This window comes from Cololabis saira, chromosome 23 (assembly GCF_033807715.1).
Source record: "Cololabis saira isolate AMF1-May2022 chromosome 23, fColSai1.1, whole genome shotgun sequence".
Taxonomy (NCBI): Eukaryota; Metazoa; Chordata; class Actinopteri; order Beloniformes; family Belonidae; genus Cololabis; species Cololabis saira.
In genome coordinates, this window is record NC_084609.1 from 29,796,485 (window position 1) to 29,815,525 (window position 19,041).

The 19,041-nt window shown below is 42.9% G+C and overlaps 2 non-coding genes across 2 annotated transcripts; both read right to left on the reverse strand.

The window, feature by feature from the left end:
* Positions 1 to 5,117: 5,117 nt before the first annotated feature.
* LOC133424616 (U1 spliceosomal RNA) lies at positions 5,118 to 5,280 on the reverse strand. Its single transcript, XR_009770903.1, has one exon. It is a non-coding gene; the product is annotated as a U1 spliceosomal RNA (small nuclear RNA).
* Positions 5,281 to 18,092: 12,812 nt separating this feature from the next.
* On the reverse strand, positions 18,093 to 18,283 carry LOC133424628 (U2 spliceosomal RNA). Its single transcript, XR_009770915.1, has one exon. It is a non-coding gene; the product is annotated as a U2 spliceosomal RNA (small nuclear RNA).
* Between the last annotated feature and the right edge of the window lie 758 nt (positions 18,284 to 19,041).

Sequence of the window (19,041 nt, forward strand, 5' to 3'; positions counted from 1 at the left end):
CATTATTCTCTATTTCGACTTTTTTCTCGACATTTCGTCATTTTTTCTCGAAGTGCACAATAAAAAAAAAAATCTTCCCCTCAAATATTTTTTCTCCTGCATGGCCCTAATACTCTTCAGTAAATCTCTAATTCAACCTTCCAGAAACCAGTGAGCTTTGGTCAGTCCCAAAATATATGTGTAGTCCCCAACCAGACCACAGCCTCTCCAACACAGCTCAGACATATTGCTGAATTTTGTCGTGATGACAAAGTACCGCATCTTCACCTTCCAGTCAAATTCACTCTATAATGGGCTATTAATCTATGTCCACGGCAGAAAACAGAGGCCGTATGAAATCGGTTTTATTTTTTCCCACATCCCCTTTTCATTTTTTCCATTTTTCAGTGCATTTCGGTTTTTAATTTTTGAGAATTTGGTTTTTTAGCATTTTATGCAAATGTAACCCCAAGACAGTATATAAAGTAATGAAATATAGACACTTTATGCAATTATAACTGAAAACTAATGTTTTCATACCTTTAAACATATTTAAAGGCAAAAACATGGCACCAGTTATTCTTGTGTCCAACAAAACATTCCTTTTTTGGGCATAAACAAAAAAATACCAAAAGTTGTCATGTAATGATGAAAAAAAATCGATCTAGATATACGAATCAATTTTTAGGAATTAATGAGAATCGATTTAAAATCGTAAAATCAATTTTTTCAATACAAGCCTGTGAGGAACCAGACCGGCCTCCCCACGTACAAGGGGACAAGGCAAAACTGGACCGGGGTGATGAGGTGTAAAAGGAGACCTTGCAGAGCGTCGAATGCCAAAAAAATAAGGCTTTTTATTTTGTGTAAAAAAAAAAACCCAGACATACAGGTGGAGGGCAAAATCACTATTCTGAAAAAAAAGGCACAATGGGGCATAGCCTCTCAACAAGCTTCCTCCATTCAGCAGACCCCCTCTTATCTCGTATACAGCTGCTGTTTATAAACCCAGGCAGGGTGGAGAGGTTGATTGGACACAGGTGTGCCACAATCAGTAGAACCAGGCACACCTGTGTGCTGCTCCCCCGCAGACCACGCCCAATCCTCCACACACATTAAAAAAAAGGGGAGGGGTTGCTCACTTTCTCACAAAGCCCACTTGTGTTCAACTCATGCGGTAGCATAGTTGCAGACAAAAATGAGACTTTCCATTGGTCATCGGTTATTATAATGTTTGCTTCCAGTTTACATTTTTCTTTGACACCCATATTATCAATATTGCCCGTTCTTTAGTTGTCAGAAATGTGACATTGAATTTGCATAACTTTGTTGGACTTTATTGCAGAGCGTATATGTTTTTAGAAAAAGGTTTTTTGATTTGTTCGTTTCAGCCTGCTGGCGACAAAGCTGTAAATGTAATCGTTGACACAATTCCCACTAAAGGTTTGTCCGCCCTGCTGGTGGACGATCCCGGTTAAGATGAGATCAGTCTGGTTTATCGTCACCATCAACAACGGCTTCTTCATCTGCTGCTCGTCTCATCGTGTTCATGATCTCGGTGCCTGTTATTATGTGGAAAGTGATTCAAGCATGAACGTAGCTTTAGCAGTTTCTCTGCAGCAATGCTGCAACTTCAGAGCTCTTTTTTAAAATTTTATTTTATTTTTGTTTGGAATCACATGTTAACAAAACATACATCTTTATCGCATAGTTACTTGTTTCAACACAGTGCTCCAATTAGTTTTTTCCATTCACAAAACATGTTATAACAGAACACGTTAGGATTTCATGAAATTATTGAAGCTCAAAACTGTCTGGGCTCTCTCTTCAAAGTAATCTCATTCTGATTAAGAGCAAAGGGTAGACAGAGATTAGATTAGAAGTTAAATACAATACACATATTGTTGGAGAGGAGACTGGGGAAAGGCGACACCTTAAGGTGACTTTCCCTTGAAGCTGGCTCTTCCAATTAAATTAATGAGCAATACACATACAATTTGTTGAGATAAGACAATGGAGAGAAACAGATGTTTAGCATTGGGGGGTCTGGTCTGCGGTTTGTTTGACACCTCAGATGGGAGACAGTAAAGGAAATGTAGAGCTGGAAGTGACACGTCTCTTAGGCTCAACCAATGAAAATCATTTGCAAAGAACACCCTCCTTTTCAGTATAAAAAAGACTGGACTCATGAAAACGTTGTGCATTTCTCTCGTACCTACGTGGTCTAGAGAAGTCTTACCATCCGGCCGGAAAAACCTTGTGCTTGACATGATTAAAAGTTGTATTAACCTGTGATTTTATTCCACTAGTCTTTCTTGGTTCTCCAGACAAACGAACACGAAATCTTTCAACGTGAACATATGGGGTGTTTTTTCTATTATAGTAATACAAGAAAACAGATACTTAAACAAATCTTGTTCAAAAGAGGTAAAAGAAAAGAAAATGAAACAAAAGCAGGGCGTTTCAGGGAAATATACATTTTCCATTGCTCCCAGATGCCTTTGAATTCAGATTGCTGCAGCCTCATTGAGAAAGTAACTCTTTCCATCACAAATATATCATAAGTTATATTATACCATTCATCTATAGATGTCTGGCTTAAACCATTTCTTCGTTAATGCTTTTCCCAATCAAAGTTATGGGGATCCTTTATTTTTTTACAATTTTATTTTTTTTATAAATACAAAAAAATATCACAGAATATCTGTACCGTTTCTGATTGGGTGGGCACTGCGCATCATTTTTAGACACAACAATGAACGCATACCGCAAAAGTTGTGTCTCAGCGGAGGGACCCGACGTCCCAGCAAAATGAGCACAACAGAGAAGTTCAGAACAGCACACAGAGCACACACTGAAGGCTGATTTATGGTTCCGCGTTACACCAACGCAGAATGGTGCGCGTCGCCTACCTACCCACCCTACCCTATGTGGCAACAGAGCCTGCACGGCACCGCAGGCTTTGGCTGCGTTTTCTCGTTTTCTGCGCCATTCTTCTGCAAACTGACTCGAGTGTGTGAAGTTTTCCGGCAAGATTTTCGACGTGACGAGTGCGCGCATGGGACAGAGGGGGGCGTGGGCGGGACTTAAAATGAAGGCATCTGAAGGCGTTTTCCCCCCTGCCAATCCTCTGGTCCTCTGACCAATCCGTGCCATTTGGTGCGCAAAAAACAGATTGGTCAGAGTTTTTACAGGATTAAAGCGACACTACGTAACTTTTCCACCTTAATATAATATTTCCAGAGTCATTGTGATGGTACATCAACTTCCAACAGGTTCAATGACACCTCTGTCATGGTCTGAGGGGTCTGTATCGCCTTCACTGGCACTATGTAACTTTGAGGAGCATGGTAGGAACCCTGCCACACTAAAAAACTACAAATTTTACGGCTTTGACTGCTTTACGGCATACGTCACTTCCCCCTCCTTCCCGATTCGTAGTCGAGACGAAAATGGGCGGGGTGTGGAGCGCAGCTCCGCAGAAGCTGGTAACCCGTTGCTGTGTTGTGGCTGCAGCAGCTCCACACAACAGACGTGGGGAAAAGATCGCTAATGGTTTAACTTTTCAACGCTTTCCTGCTCGGAGGCAGAACCACGCAGGCCGGCCAATTATCTGAGATAACAAATTAAAAGAGTAAAAGAGTCGTCGGCTCGGTTGGATCGCGGCTGTAATGACCAAATATAACGTTCCTCAGTAAACAAACAAACACGCACACAGACGGGCGTCAGATCAAAACACGGGTTTATTAAACCACAAACAAACACTCACAGACCGGGGTCGGATCATTCAAATGGGTTTTATTCCCCACTTCTCCAGCTAAACGCAGTTGTTGGCCAGCTTTCTGCGGTGCGATTCATTTTGTTGAGGAAAAAATATTAACTATTTGATTTGTAGCTGCAGAGGAAAAAAATAATCTCACGAGGAAAAAAAAATATTGCTCACGCCTCGGAGCCTCTTCAAAGCAGTCAAAAAAAAGAAAAGTAAGAGTAATACAAAACATGTACTGTATGTTGTACTATTATACTAATTTATTGAAACACATGGCGGGTCAAACATTTACCAAAGCAGCTGCCAAACACTCCTAAACAAGGTAGCCGGGTTGTGCAGAACTTTAGTAGGGATTTCATATGGATCCAGACCGTTAATAATGATTATTTTCTCCATATACCGCTCCCTGGCTTCCTTGTTTAAGGTATCCCGGTAAATTCCAGTTCCTTTCCAGCAGTTTAACATCTTTTTTTTTTGCGTTCCGTCTGTTCACTTGGTGAAACAGAAAAGCGTCCCGTCTTCTCTCAACACAAATGCACGCGACGGGACAGGAGTTTTCCGGCAGTACGCACTGGTGCTCATGGGAAACGTAGTGTTCTTTCTGGTAAAGCACTACCGCTTTTGTCCAAAAGATGCCGCCAAACTCAGAAAAGCTGAAAGTTACCTTGTGCTGCTTTAAAGCTGTCACAGAAGTCGGATTTTTTTCTTTCCTTTTTCTGAACACATTATTCACTGGCTACTCTCAGGATGGAAGGACCATTTCACCCAGTATAACAATAAATGTTTTTGAATATGATTACAGACTATACCTTTAAGGTTAGTCAGTATACGAACATTTAAAACAAACAAAAAAACTGTTTTCATTTACTGAGGGGGCAATAGTGTAGAAAACGTTTAAATTGTCATTTTAATTTAAGCATGCAACTTTTCTCTCACAATGCTTTGGAGACTTGCACTGTGATCACTTGCACTTTGTTGGACCGCTCTTTCATCTACTTACTGAATCACTTACGGTGTATATTTATATAGTAACTCATATACTGCTAATACAATTACTTATTTTAATATTGTTTATACTGCTAAAAAAACTATGGTTCCATACATCCATATTTAGAAAAATCTCTTGCACCAACTACGCCAAAACAAATTCCTTGTATATCCAGTTATGTACTTGGCAAAAAACCTTTTTCTGATTCTGATATATACTATTTCACATTACAGCCAATGTACTTCATGAGCTCAAAAGATAATTCGTAGATAAATATCTATATTTCAAACATTAGTTATTTACAAGTTTTAAGTGTAACACACGGCAGAAAATAGGTAACGGTTAAAAATAGACAGTTGAGTTTTCATTGAACAGTTAGATCAGGGGAGAGCGCGAACGCAGTCCCCCACTACCAGAAATTATGCAGTCGAGATTCCCACATTTGGGGAATTCGCAAAGGTCAGAAAGCCGAAGTGCAATGGCTTAGCATCGCCTTGAATGAACCACCTTCCTGATCATGGTGTCTCCCCTGCCAGGTAAGTATGAGTTGTACACGTCACGGCTGGGGGAGTCTTTCACACACACACACACCAAACTCACTGACGGTGTTAACAATATAAACTAACTAAACCACAGGATACAAGGAGCAGAAAACTTCACTATTTTAGTACAAACAACGAATGTGTGTGTGGCACACAGAGTAATCAGGGGAAGGATATGCCACAGTTATAATATTTGCTTGTTTAATTTGCACTTTGTTTGATGCAGCTCAGGTCCAGTTCAGGTGATGTTTTCTGAGTGTTTTCTGCTAAAGTAAGAGGTTCGGTTTATTGTTGAAAAATGTAGTTTTGTCCGGCCGTGCGCCATGTCCAAGTCTCACCAGTAGGGGGCGCAGACGCTCCACGGAGCGTGGAGGAACGGCGGAAGTCTGGCGTGAAGACTCCGAAGAGGAAGAGTACGGACTCGAGGAGAAAGTTACCTGTTTTGTAGCGAACTTTGATGGTTGTAAACCGTGATATTTGCTCTTTCAAGAACAAATTAAAAACTTTAAATTAAATATGTAGTGGAGGACAGTTTCCTTCTGCACCACGCTACATATTTTGGTAGCAGAGGATGGTTGATTCAGCCCACGGCCCAGTCGCATAAAAGAAAAGAAGAACAGAGCAGCAGAGGACCATGGAGGAAGCAAGGGATGAAGTAAGCAGGATAATCCTGGAGCTGGCAATGACGGATCTCATTTCCCTATGTGAGCATCTAAAGTGTAATGCACCGGTCGAGGGTTTTGTCAAAAGACCAAGACGCGCCCTCATCAGGTTGGTGGAGACAACATTAGATGAAATAGAGGAGGGTGAAGAGTCCACAGAGTCATACCAGCAGTATCTGCAGCGTGTACTGTCCTATCTGGCCTCTCTGAAGCAAGAACAGGGGGAAACTGAGGCTGAGATTGTAATTCAGGAAAAAAGTGAGTTAGAGAACTTGAAAATGCACTACCAGAAATTACAACAGCAGATGGAAGAGGAAATTGGGGCTTTGGAGGAAAAGATAAAGGGAAAAACACAAGCAAAAGGAGGAGACACCGTGCCCGCCATTACGACTGCAAAGGGAGAGGACACAAGGACTGCCACCACAACACAAACCAGACTGCCAGAGGTAACGTTGAGGCGGGAGTTCAGGATAATTGGACAGATTGGTGAAGCCGGCCAAAAGGACAAATTGTCCTATACGAGCCTCATAAACCAGATAGAGGCTGGACAGCGTAAAGGACATGGAGAATGGGAGATCGTTGAAGCAGTCACACGTGCTGTGAGCCCAGGTCTTCATCTGCGGGAGATGCTGGAAATCAAGCGAGACGTGACGCTGCAGACCCTCAAGACCATCCTTAAGGGCCATTACAAGGTAGACTCCCCTTCTGACCTATTGCATCGCCTGATGAACATGACGCAGGATTCGAAAGAGTCAGCACAGAATTTCCTGCTCAGAGCAATAGAACTGAAAGAGAAGTTAATGAGAATTTCCAGTGATGATGATGCGGGTGAGGAAGGTGAGCAGTTTAGCCCAGAACTGATTCAGAGAAAATTCCTCCGCTCAATAGAGACCGGTCTTTACAGTGATGCGGTTAAGTTCCAGCTCAAGCCGTATCTCAGTAACCGTACTGTCACAGATGAGGTGTTAATTGAGCGGATTAGTGAGGCTGCAAACCTAGAACAGGAAAGACAACAAAAGTTGAGAAAGACAGTCATAAATAAGCCTCCAAGAGTCAGTGAAGTGCAGGCTGAGGGGTATCCACTTGGCACCTCGGTGGCAGCAGTTGACACAAACCGTGAAGCAGGGGGGAAGAGTAAGAAATGTCTGGGACCCAACACAGAGACAGACCCAATAGAAGTACTCAGGGCTGAGGTTGTAGAAATGAAAAAGCTGTTGTTACAGACAGTGGAGGCCACAAAAGCCAGGCTAACAGAGAAAACATTCGCACCCAGCCGTAGTCGGCCAAGGGGTTGTAGGGCGTGTCAGGAAGCTCAGATAGGTGACTCCTGTAGACATTGCTTCAGGTGTGGGCAAGAAGGTCATCTCTCCAGGGGATGTCGACGGACCAGAGAGCAGCAGGGAAACGAGACCGGGCTGCCGAGCTGGGACCCTCGGTAGCCCGTGAATCATCCAGTCTCAGTATGCAGAAACCTCATCAGTCAACTACCTTCCACCACGACGTAAGGAACGACTCATAAAGTTGATCGCAAAGAGACACACCGTCCATTGCATACTGGATACAGTTCCAGTAGTAGCGTTATGGGACTCAGGCGCTCAGGCGACCATCATCAATGGAGAAAGCTGCACTTACCACACAGCACGGTGCGACCTATTAGTGACTTGTTAGACTCGGACGTTCTGGTGGGAGTGGCAGCCAATCAGACTGAAATCCCCTTCATGGGCTGGGTGGAGGTAGAATTTAGACTAGGAAGAGATTCCGCCACGACAGAGCCAATCTTAGTACCTATTTTAGTGTCGAGTGACCCACAGGTGACAGCAGAGCCCATAATTGGCTATAATGTGATAGAGGAAATAACAGGAGAGGGCAGCCAGGCTGCAAATACAGAGACTATCCACACTATGTGTCAAGCCTTTCAGATAACAGCTAAAACAGCACGAGCAGTGTTTCAACTGATCCATGCACCTGCTAGTGAGGAAGATGTAGGAATTGTACACACAGGAAAAAGAACATTCACCCTAGCCGCTGAACAAGTCACCACAGTGTATGTTAACGCCAACACTGGGGCTCAGTATCATGGTGAAGACCTGCTCCTAGTCCCTTGTGAAGAGCCGACACTACCAGATGGTGTAATGATAGAGGAGGGTCTAGTCAGTGTCCCCAGTAAAAGGTCAGATTATGTACCAGTCCCCATCGCCAACACAAACAAACACAGTGTAACCCTGCCCCAGCGCACCGTTCTGGGCCACCTACAAACAGTCAAGACTGCTTACACGGCCAGCGTTAAGCAGATGAACGGAGGAGAGGAATTAAAGCCACTGATTAACACAGTATCAGCCCCAGACAGTGACAACTCAAAAACACAGAAACCAGCCTGGTGGGACCCTCCGGTCGACCTTAGTCACCTAAATGATGAGCAAAGGAGGATTACGAAACAGCTGCTGAGAGAGGAGTGTCACGCCTTTGCGTACAATGATGAGGACATCGGCTCAATCCCCTCACTGAAACTCCACATCACGCTGCACGACACCACTCCAGTAAGGAAAATGTACATGGCGGTCCCAAAACCATTGCACCAGGAAGTCAAAGAGTATGTTCAGGATTTGTTGAACCGAGGCTGGATTACTCCTTCACGCTCCCCGTACGCCTCACCGGTCGTGTGCGTGCGAAAGAAAGATGGGACTCTAAGACTGTGTTGTGACTACAGAGAGCTGAACAAAAAGTCAGTCCCTGATCGCCACCCCATCCCCAGAATACAGGACATGCTTGACTCTCTCACTGGTAGTTCTTGGTTCTCTGTACTGGACCAGGGGAAGGCTTATCACCAGGGATTCCTGGACAAGGAAAGCCAGCCCCTGACAGCTTTCATAACCCCCTGGGGCCTGTACCAGTGGGTCCGAATCCCATTTGGGCTGAGTGCAGCGCCTGCAGAATTCCAGAGGAACATGGAAAGCTGTTTACATGGCTTGAGAGATGTCATGTGTCAACCGTATCTGGATGACAATCTGGTCCATAGCCCAAGCTTTGAGGACCACATTGAGAACCTGAGAACTGTGTTACAGAGATATCAGAAGCACGGGGTTAAACTCAGCCCCCGCAAGTGTGAGGTGTTGAAGAGGAAAGTGAGATTTCTGGGACGGTTGGTGTCGGGAGAAGGCTACACCATGGACCCAGCTGAAGTGGCCCCAGTCCAAGCCTTAAAGGAGAAAGCACCAACAACGGTGGGAGAGCTGAGAAGAGTGATGGGATTTCTCTCATATTACCGAACGTACATCCCAAACTTCTCCAGAATAGCCCAGCCCCTCTACCAGCTGCTCTCCACACCATCTGATCAACGGAACAGAGAGAAGATCAAGGTCACCACTAGGAAAACAGGTAACCTCCCACCTAACACTCCGATACAGTGGACACACAGTAACCAAAAGACATTGAACACTCTCATAGACAAGCTGATAGAGCCTCCCATTCTGGGATACCCAGATATGACCCAACCATTCGTCCTCCACACAGATGCCTCTCAGGAGGGCTTGGGAGCGGTGCTTTATCAGAGACAGAACAGCAAGATGATAGTTATAGGCTATGGTTCCAGAACTCTCACGCCACCTGAAAAGAACTATCACATGCATTCGGGGAAATTAGAGTTTCTAGCACTTAAATGGGCAATATGTGAACGTTTTCGAGATTATCTGTACCACGCCCCACACTTCGTAGTGTATACAGATAATAATCCCCTAACCTATATCCTCGCAACAGCCAAGCTTAATGCTACAGGTCATAGGTGGGTGGGTGAACTGTCTGAATTTGACTTTTCTATTAAATATAGACCAGGAAAGAGTAACGCAGATGCGGATGGCTTATCCCGGATGCCATTGGACATAAGTGAGTACATGGCACAGTGCATAGAAGAAGTGGGTCAGGAAGTTTTCAGTGCAGCAGTGCAGGGAATCAGTGTACAGGGAGACACCCCCTCAGTCTGGGCAGCAACAGTCCCCATAGAGGCAGTAGACTTAGTGAGAGATGCGACGGCACCCCCCCGAGCTAAGCCCCTGACAACCGAACAGATACGAGACAGTCAGGAAAGAGACCCTGTCATAGGCCAAGTCCTACGATACAAGAGGGAGAATCAGCACCTGTCCAGGAGAGCTCTTAAAGCGGAGCCGGCTGACGTCAGAGTGTTAATGAGACAGTGGACAAAGTTGTATGTGAATGATGATGGAATCCTTTACAGGAAAGCAGGAGATAAACAACAGCTTGTCCTCCCAAAAGAGCATCACCAAACAGTGTTCCACAAGCTTCACAGAGAAATGGGACATCTCGGGGTCGAGAGGACTTTGAACCTGATCCAGGACCGATTCTATTGGGCACGTATGTACTCTGACATAGAACACTTTGTAACCCAGGAGTGTGAGTGTCTCAAAGCAAAGCGACCCCACAAAGCAACCAGGGCTGCCATGACAACCATTGTCACAACACGCCCGGGTGAACTAGTATGCATTGACTTTCTACACTTGGAGACGTGCAAACAGGGGTTCGAGTACATTCTCATTGTGATAGACCATTTCACTGGTTTTGCTCAAGCTTACGCCACGAAAAACAAGTCTGCCAAAACTGTTGTTGACAAACTTTTCAATGATTTTGCACTACGCGTCGGATTTCCAGAGAGAATTCACCATGACATGGGGAGAGAATTTCAAAATCAGCTGATGGACCAACTACAAAAGAGCTGTGGTGTGCGAGGGTCCCACACAACTTGTTATCACCCCCAAGGCAACGGGAAGTGTGAACGGTTCAATAGAACAATATTATCAATGCTCCGCACCCTCATAAGTGAACAAAAGACTGACTGGAAGAGCTCATTAACAAAAATGGTGCATGCATACAACTGCACTCGCAGTGGGGTCACAGGGTTCTCCCCCTACTACTTACTCTTCGGAAGGTCCCCCCGCTTGCCAGTAGACCTGCTTTTCAACCTACAGCCCAGAGAGGCAAAAGAGACTTACTCTGAATATGTGCAAAACTGGCAAAACAGAATGCGACAAGCGTATGAGATCGCATCCAAAACAGCGGCCCGAGAAGCTCTACGGGGCAAGAAAGGCTATGACAAAAGAATACATGGAGCCGACCTACAACCTGGTGGACGGGTGCTTGTGCGTAACCTGTCAGAAAGAGGCGGCCCTGGTAAATTGCGGTCCTACTGGGAAAGTAAAGTGCATGTGGTGGTGAAGAGAAGGAGCAGTGACAGTCCAGTGTATGAAGTAGCACCAGAGGGAGGAGGTAAAAGTCGTGTGTTGCACAGGAACCTCTTACTCCCTTGTGACAGTCTGCCCTTGGAGAAAGCAGAACCAGCCCCTGCAAAACAAGAGAGGAAAATACAGACACGGACAAGAACAAGGCAGCACCAAATCAACAAATCAGTGGAAGACTCAGACAGTGAAAATAGTGATGAAATTGAGCTGGTGTGTCGTTTCCCGTACAACCAAGAAGTAAGTCAGAGGGCGGCAGATTTGAATCCAGACGCAGAGCCATTTGCACCAGCTTTGATGGGGCAAGGCCGAGTACCAGGTCTTGAAGAGGCAGTGGCTGCAGAGACTGATGATAGGGACATCACAGCTGATGAAGATGGTGAGAACGACACTGCAGAGCCTGGGGAAATGGTGCTAGAGTCATCAGAGGAAGATAATCCCGACCCTCCGCCAGCATCCAGCTATCCGCGGCGACACAGGCACCGTTCCAGAATGCTGACTTACGACGCCTTGGGTGAGCCGACGTGGGTGGAAGCTGGTGCCGAGAGCCTGCACGTCGTGAGTATGTCATCAGCCTGTGGACCACCGGTCATGTGGCGACCGTGGACATCACCAGACATTGAGATAATGGGTTGAACTCACATTAGACTCACATTGTTCTCATTAAGAAAAAAAAATGGACTCTGGGAAGTAGAGTGGTGGGATTGTATGGACTGTTTAAAGCAGCACAACGGAACTTTCAGCTTTGTTGAGTTTGGCGCCTCCTTTGGACAAAAATCGGTAGTGCTTTACCAGAAAGAACACTCCATTTCCCATGAACACCAGCGCGTACTGCCGGAAAACCCCCGTCCCCGCCGCTGCATTTGTTTTGATGAGAGAAGACGGGACGGACTTTGAAAACGACTTTTCTGTTTTCAGCGGTCGTTTGCAGGATGGATAATGAAGAGGTAATGTATCTATTTTTGGCTAAACAATATAATATGACGATGTTGAAAAACACTAAGTTCAAATTGGTTTTATTAAGTTGTTTCAGCGAGATAATGCGCCCTACAAACTCATACGCTCTGCACCTTTTTCCTGTCACGTTTTTTAGAGGGACTTCGTCATAAATTAGTAGTCCAACATACTTACTGACAAAATAAAAAAATACTTTATAACCTGTGAATAACTGAATGCCCATTCCTTATATTTTGCAGATCAGCCCTGCACAATTTTACAGTTCTCAGGAAAAATACTAGAAATACATATTCTTCGCATTGCATTATTTCCTCTAGTGCTGTAATTCTATTAAATTGTATTATTATTTTATAAAGCTTCCTCATTGCGAATTACACATTTTTATGATCACTATTATTTCTCTGTCTGTTGTTGATATTGTCAGTAATTTTAGAATTACCAAAAAACCCAAGACGAATCCCCAGTATGTGAAAACATTCTAATTTTGATTCTTATTGATCATAGAATTCTACATTTACATTTGTATCATAACAATTCTGTCTCTTGTTTTATCAGGAATCTGCTGTTCGTGAGAACACCTCTACCAAAGATCCTCTATACACTTATACACTATATATATGTTTATAGAACGTCTAGAACGTATAGAACGTCTCTGCCTCTACCTCTGCATCATCAGAGTTTGAACCCCCACAAAGACAGAACCGACACGCAGCATATATATCATATATATATGCATATATACATATCGCCAGTTTGTGCTCTGGCAGCATGATGTTTGGAAAATAAGAGACACCTTTCCAGACCCAATGGGACAGTACACTGGTTTCAGGGCTCCCCGTCTTCTGTAGAATGGAACCTTTATGAGGATTACTGCAAATATTTTGATATTGTTTTTTTTTTGTTCCATTTTTTCCTGTACAGTTGTTTTTGTGTGTTTAAAATAAAGACATTTGTGCAAAACAAGACAGACTTTTATTTACACACCTTTCAGAAAATAGAACATTCTTGAACTTTGTCATTTGCATAGTGACAGCAGTTATCCCATACATACTTATTATAAACAATAAGTAATCTGTATCACAGTAGCAGTAATGAACAACTGTATGACAGGATAAATTACTGTGAATAAAGTAAACAAGTGTAAATAGAGTAGTAGAAAAATAAACTAAAAATAATGAACTGATAATAAAAACTGAACTATGAAACAGTTTAAGAAGTTACTGTAAATAAATACAATGACTATAGTAGCAGTAGCATCTTGTGTCCATCCATGTTTCGTGCTGGGAGAGTCCTCGTGCGATTCACTGCTGAAGTGTAGGAGAACCTTCCCTGCATGAGGATGTGATTCTGGAAGTTTTCCAGATCTGATGTAGTCCTGCAGAGTGTGAGAATAAAGATACAAAAACATTATGTCTTTCTGATAATTACTGACCTATAAATCATTCAACATATTTTGTTGATCACAAGTTTGAATTTTTTTCTTTGTTGAAGTCACTGTAATTATGCAGAAAGTAAAAGCAAGTAATGTATAGCTATAGAAAAATTAGAGAAATGTATATATTTATACACTCACAAGATAAAACGACACATTATAAACACCATAAGGTTTCTTTTACTACTCTTGTTATTATTTTAATATAATTCCAACAAAGTAAATTTATTTTATATGCTTATATGGTGTTTATATTGTATTTTTTTCATCTGGAAGTGTATACTTTGCCTATATATTTCATTTTTCTGGCTATATTTTACTATATCTACAAATGTGTTGCTTTTACCATCAGTGTATAAGTATCTGTATATACAGACCTGAAGAGTCAAAAGGTTTACATAGATATTGACATTTGATACAGTAGCAACACTTACACCAGCTGTAGTAGTTTCAGGATAATTGTTTTTATAAAACACACTGACATAGGTGTTGACAAAAGTGCATACCTGAAGGTGATGAACGTCTATACATCCTTCAACCATCTCGTCCAAGACGACGGCTGCAAGGGCTTGTAGCGAGTGAACGCCGGGCCAATGTTTATTCTCCACCGGGCATTTAGCTTGTTACTCTCCCGCTTTCTTTTTTTCGCCTCCTCCGCTCCGTTAAAACTTTTATTTTCTTCGTTTTTTTCGCTGCTTCGGCCATGATACCAGCTCCTCGTTTAGCTCAACACCAGCTTCTGCTGAGCTCAGCCTCTGCGCTCCAAGCCCCGCCCATTTTTGTCTCAACTACGAATCGGGAAGGAGGGGGAAGTGACGTATGTGCCGTAAAGCAGTCAAAGCCGTAAAATTTGTAGTTTTTTAGTGTGGCAGGGTTCCTACCATGCTCCTCAAAGTTACATAGTGCCAGTGAAAGCGATACAGACCCCCTCAGATCATGACAGAGGTGTCATTAAACCTGTTGGAAGTTGATGTACCATCACAATGACTCTGGAAATATGATATTAAGGTGGAAAAGTTACGTAGTGTCGCTTTAATGTGGAAAAAAAGACAATTCTGGGAGAACATATTGAACTGATACTGTAACAAATGAAGAGACTGGTAACAGACTAAAAGAAGTGAGGCCGATATGAGTTCTGTTAAATTGGAGAGTTGATCTGATTGGGATCCAGAGTACAGTAACTGATGTGTAATGGTATAGGTTTAAATGGGCCAAATAATTTGATAAATGGGTCCTAATTGAATTGAATGTCAAGTGCCATTTTGAAATAAGTAATACCATTTTTTCAGTGAATTCAGTGAAATTCAATGTGTTGGGAAAGTACACTTTGGATAACTGAAATGTCCGGAGACATTTATTATTGAGGGGGAGAGTGTGGCACACAGAGTAATCAGGGGAAGGATATGCCACAGTTATAATATTTGCTTGTTTAATTTGCACTTTGTTTGATGCAGCTCAGGTCCAGTTCAGGTGATGTTTTCTGAGTGTTTTCTGCTAAAGTAAGAGGTTCGGTTTATTGTTGAAAAATGTAGTTTTGTCCGGCCGTGCGCCATGTCCAAGTCTCACCAGTAGGGGGCGCAGACGCTCCACGGAGCGTGGAGGAACGGCGGAAGTCTGGCGTGAAGACTCCGAAGAGGAAGAGTACGGACTCGAGGAGAAAGTTACCTGTTTTGTAGCGAACTTTGATGGTTGTAAACCGTGATATTTGCTCTTTCAAGAACAAATTAAAAACTTTAAATTAAATATGTAGTGGAGGACAGTTTCCTTCTGCACCACGCTACATGTGCTAAAAGGTGAAAATTGACGATGTTTTGATTATAAAAAATAAAGAACAAACAGAAAACGGGTATTTCCCATAATGCATTGCTGAATCTACAAAGCAGCAGATAAAGGAATATCAGAGTTCCTCCGATTATCCCCCACAGATGACCCACAACCCAACAAGAGGTTCAAGTGACACAAAACGGAACTAAACTGAAGATATACATTATTTGATTCACGTGTTATCTAAAAGAAGTGTATAAAACATACAAATGCGAGGTCTGTGTCTGCTCACAACTTCCTTTGTTCACCAGTGGTAGAAGCTGCATGTCCTGCTTTTGCCACCTATTGATCTAGAAAGTCAACCACTCAGGTTGATTTATAATGGGATTTTAACATATTTTAATACAGTTCAAAACCACAAGTAGATTGTCCTATTAATCTGGTTACTGAACCTATGTTCTTACACGCAAATAAAACCCCGTTCTGCTGTTCACCAGGCTTTAAAACCACTTATTCAATTCAATTTTCAATTCAATTTTATTTATATAGCGTCTAATACAACAGAGTTGTCTCTAGACGCTTTCCAGAGACCCATACCCAGAACATGACCCCCGAGCAGTTATTACATAAACAATGGCAGGTAAAAACTCCCCTAGTGGGAGAAAAACCTTAAGCCAAACAGTAGCAAGGAAAAACTCCCCTTTAGGAGGGAAGAAACCTTGAGCAGGACCAGGCTCATCAGGGGGGACCCTCCTGCTGAGGGCCAGACTGGTGGGTCAGGGACGGCAACAGCACAGCAGGCAGGTGGAAGCAGCAACGGGATGACCGGGGGTGGGGACCGCAGGCCAGCACGCAGCTCCCGAAGCTCCGGCCCAATCAGCGAGTCCCAGGTTGGGGTGCAGGGTCGGGGAAGGGTTGAAGGGAAGGGGTCAGGGAAAGACTTGTGCTCCGTAATGCAAGCTACAAGCCTCCCACGACCACCTGCAGGTTCCGGTGTCCGGCAAAGGATGCTGCTACATGGACAAAAGAGAGAAAAGGGAGGAGAAGAGGGGGCCAGCACAAGAAACTACAGGAGCGACTCTGACACACTAAAGTTTACACTACCTAGAGATTTACCAACACCAGCTAGAGGTTTACTAAACACTAACTATAGGCTTTACTAAACAGAAATGTTTTAAGTTTAGTTTTAAAGGTGGAGGTGGTGTCAGCCTCCTTAACCCAGATTGGAAGTTGGTTCCATAGTAGTGGTGCCTGATAGCAGAACGCCCGCCCTCCAAATCTACATTTAGATACTCTAGGAACTACGAGTAAACCTGCACTCTGAGAACGGAGAGCTCTGACAGGAACATAAGGCACTATCAGGTCTTGCAAATAATGCGGAGCTAAGCCGTTTTGGGCTTTATACGCAAGTAATAAAATTTTAAATTGGATTCTGAATTTTACGGGTAACCAATGGAGCGACGCTAACACTGGAGAGACGTGGTCTCTCCTGCTAATTCCTGTCAGTACTCGTGCTGCTGCATTTTGGATCAGCTGGAGCCTATTCAGCAAATTACTTGGACATCCTGCTAACAACACATTACAGTAATCTAGTCTAGAAGATACAAACGCATGAACTAGTTTTTCTGCATCACTGTGCGAGAGGATTTTCATAATCTTTGCAATATTACGGAGATGGAAAAAGGCTATTTTACAAACCTGATTGACATATGGTTTAAACGACAAATCCTGATCGAAAATAACACCAAGGTTTCTCACAGTGGCACTGGAAGCCATCGCAACACCATCTAATCCCTTCCTAAGATGCTCTGGACCAAGAATGATAACCTCTGTTTTATCTGAATTTAGAAGCAAGACGTTTCTGGACATCCAGTCCTTGATGTCCCTAAGACATGCCTGAAGTTTAACTAACGGTTCTGTTTCATCCGGCTTCATAGACAAGTAGAGCTGCGTATCATCAGCATAACAATGAAAGTGTATGCCGTGATTCTGGAATATACTTCCCAATGGCTGCATGTATATGCAGCCTTATCGCTCTGTCGCCCTCTAGTGGAGAAAAGAGTGAACTGCAGAACCCAACCAACATGGAATAAACATCCATCCACTCATTTTCTACACCAGTATCACAATTTCTACTTCCGCTACTACCCGGAATACAACCAAGCCAGGGGTGCAGATCCGATGTCAGGATTGAGGGGGACACCAACGTGATTTTAATTTTTAATTTTTTGCCAATATGCAACTCATACCATGCATAAATTAAATCATAAGTTGGTAAAGGCTCGCCATAAAATACTGCACAGGGAATCATTTATTGTGCTTACCTTTCTTGTTTATTTGTCCTAAACAGCCAACCGTGTGTGTCACTGCTTACTTAACTGTTATATTCGTAAATTATAATTTTAAGAGTTTTGGGCAGTGTCTACTCATCTCAAATTCTTCTCACCATCTTCCTTTTATCCTATGGGACTACTTTATGCACGATCAATTGATATGTACACCTCAAAACGCACCGTGCATGTATTATTTTTTTAGAAATATATTTTTAATAAATATTCTACATATTCAACCTTTACGTCTGAAAATACATTTGTTCAATTTTGAATAATTTGGGGTATTTCTATTGGGGGGGAAAATTCATGTTTTTCAGAAATTGGGGGGGACATGTCCCCCCCGTGATCTGCACGCATGAACCAAGTAAAGTGAAGATTTAAAATCATGTGGCTTGCCATATATTTTTACATTGTACATGTCAGGAGGAGTGCACCGTTCCTGGAGATACTGCAATACCAGGTCGATGCGTGGAGTGGACGGAGCAAGCCCCTATTCCATCTCCCTGTTCCAAAAATCAATTTAATATATGGTCCCCGGGTAGGGGACGTATCAGATATTAAACTGATAAGAACAGATACTACACTTGATCTTAGCCAAAAGGCCGAGAAGCGATAACCACAATGGTTTGGAGGAAACCTCCCCATTCCCGGCACCCTCCTTTAAACTCACGGTTTTGAAAAAAAATATATATCATTTTTTTTTCCAGGTTAGATTACTAACAGTGATTACTACAAATGTAAGTCCTGCAAAACAAATTTTCCTTTTATCGTCTTTCGGTAAATTAAGTGAATTTAATACCACAAACAAGCGGCAAGAACTCTTCCTGGCCACGTGACACGCTGCGGACCAATAGAAAAACGCTAAAACCTGAGGGCGCTAGAAAAACACATTTCCTCACATTTACGCTTCAATATAAATCGCACTTGTGTCTTTAACTTAATACAGTTTATAGTGCATGTATGCTGTCTTTGGGCTGTAATATGATATATGTTTAAATTATGACGTGAACTAATGCCGCCGAGATTTAAACTATTTCTTCAACGCTCCCTCAAAACAAACAGAGTTCCTCCTGCGACATCTAGCGGAAGAGAGGATGAACTACACACTAATTCAACTGCATTTTGCGTTTGGAAGGTTAATTACATAGAAAACATACAAGAAAAACAGCAATATAATGCGACGCATACCAAATTAAAGACTTCTGTTTAAACTTTTATTTAATGTTAGTCAGCATACAAACATTTAAAACAAAAAAAATCTAATTTTTATTTACCTGAGGGGCAATAGTGTAGAAAACGTTCAAATGGTCATTGTAATTTAAACATGCAACTTTTCTATCAGCATGACCAAAATAAAAAGTCTAGGTAGGAC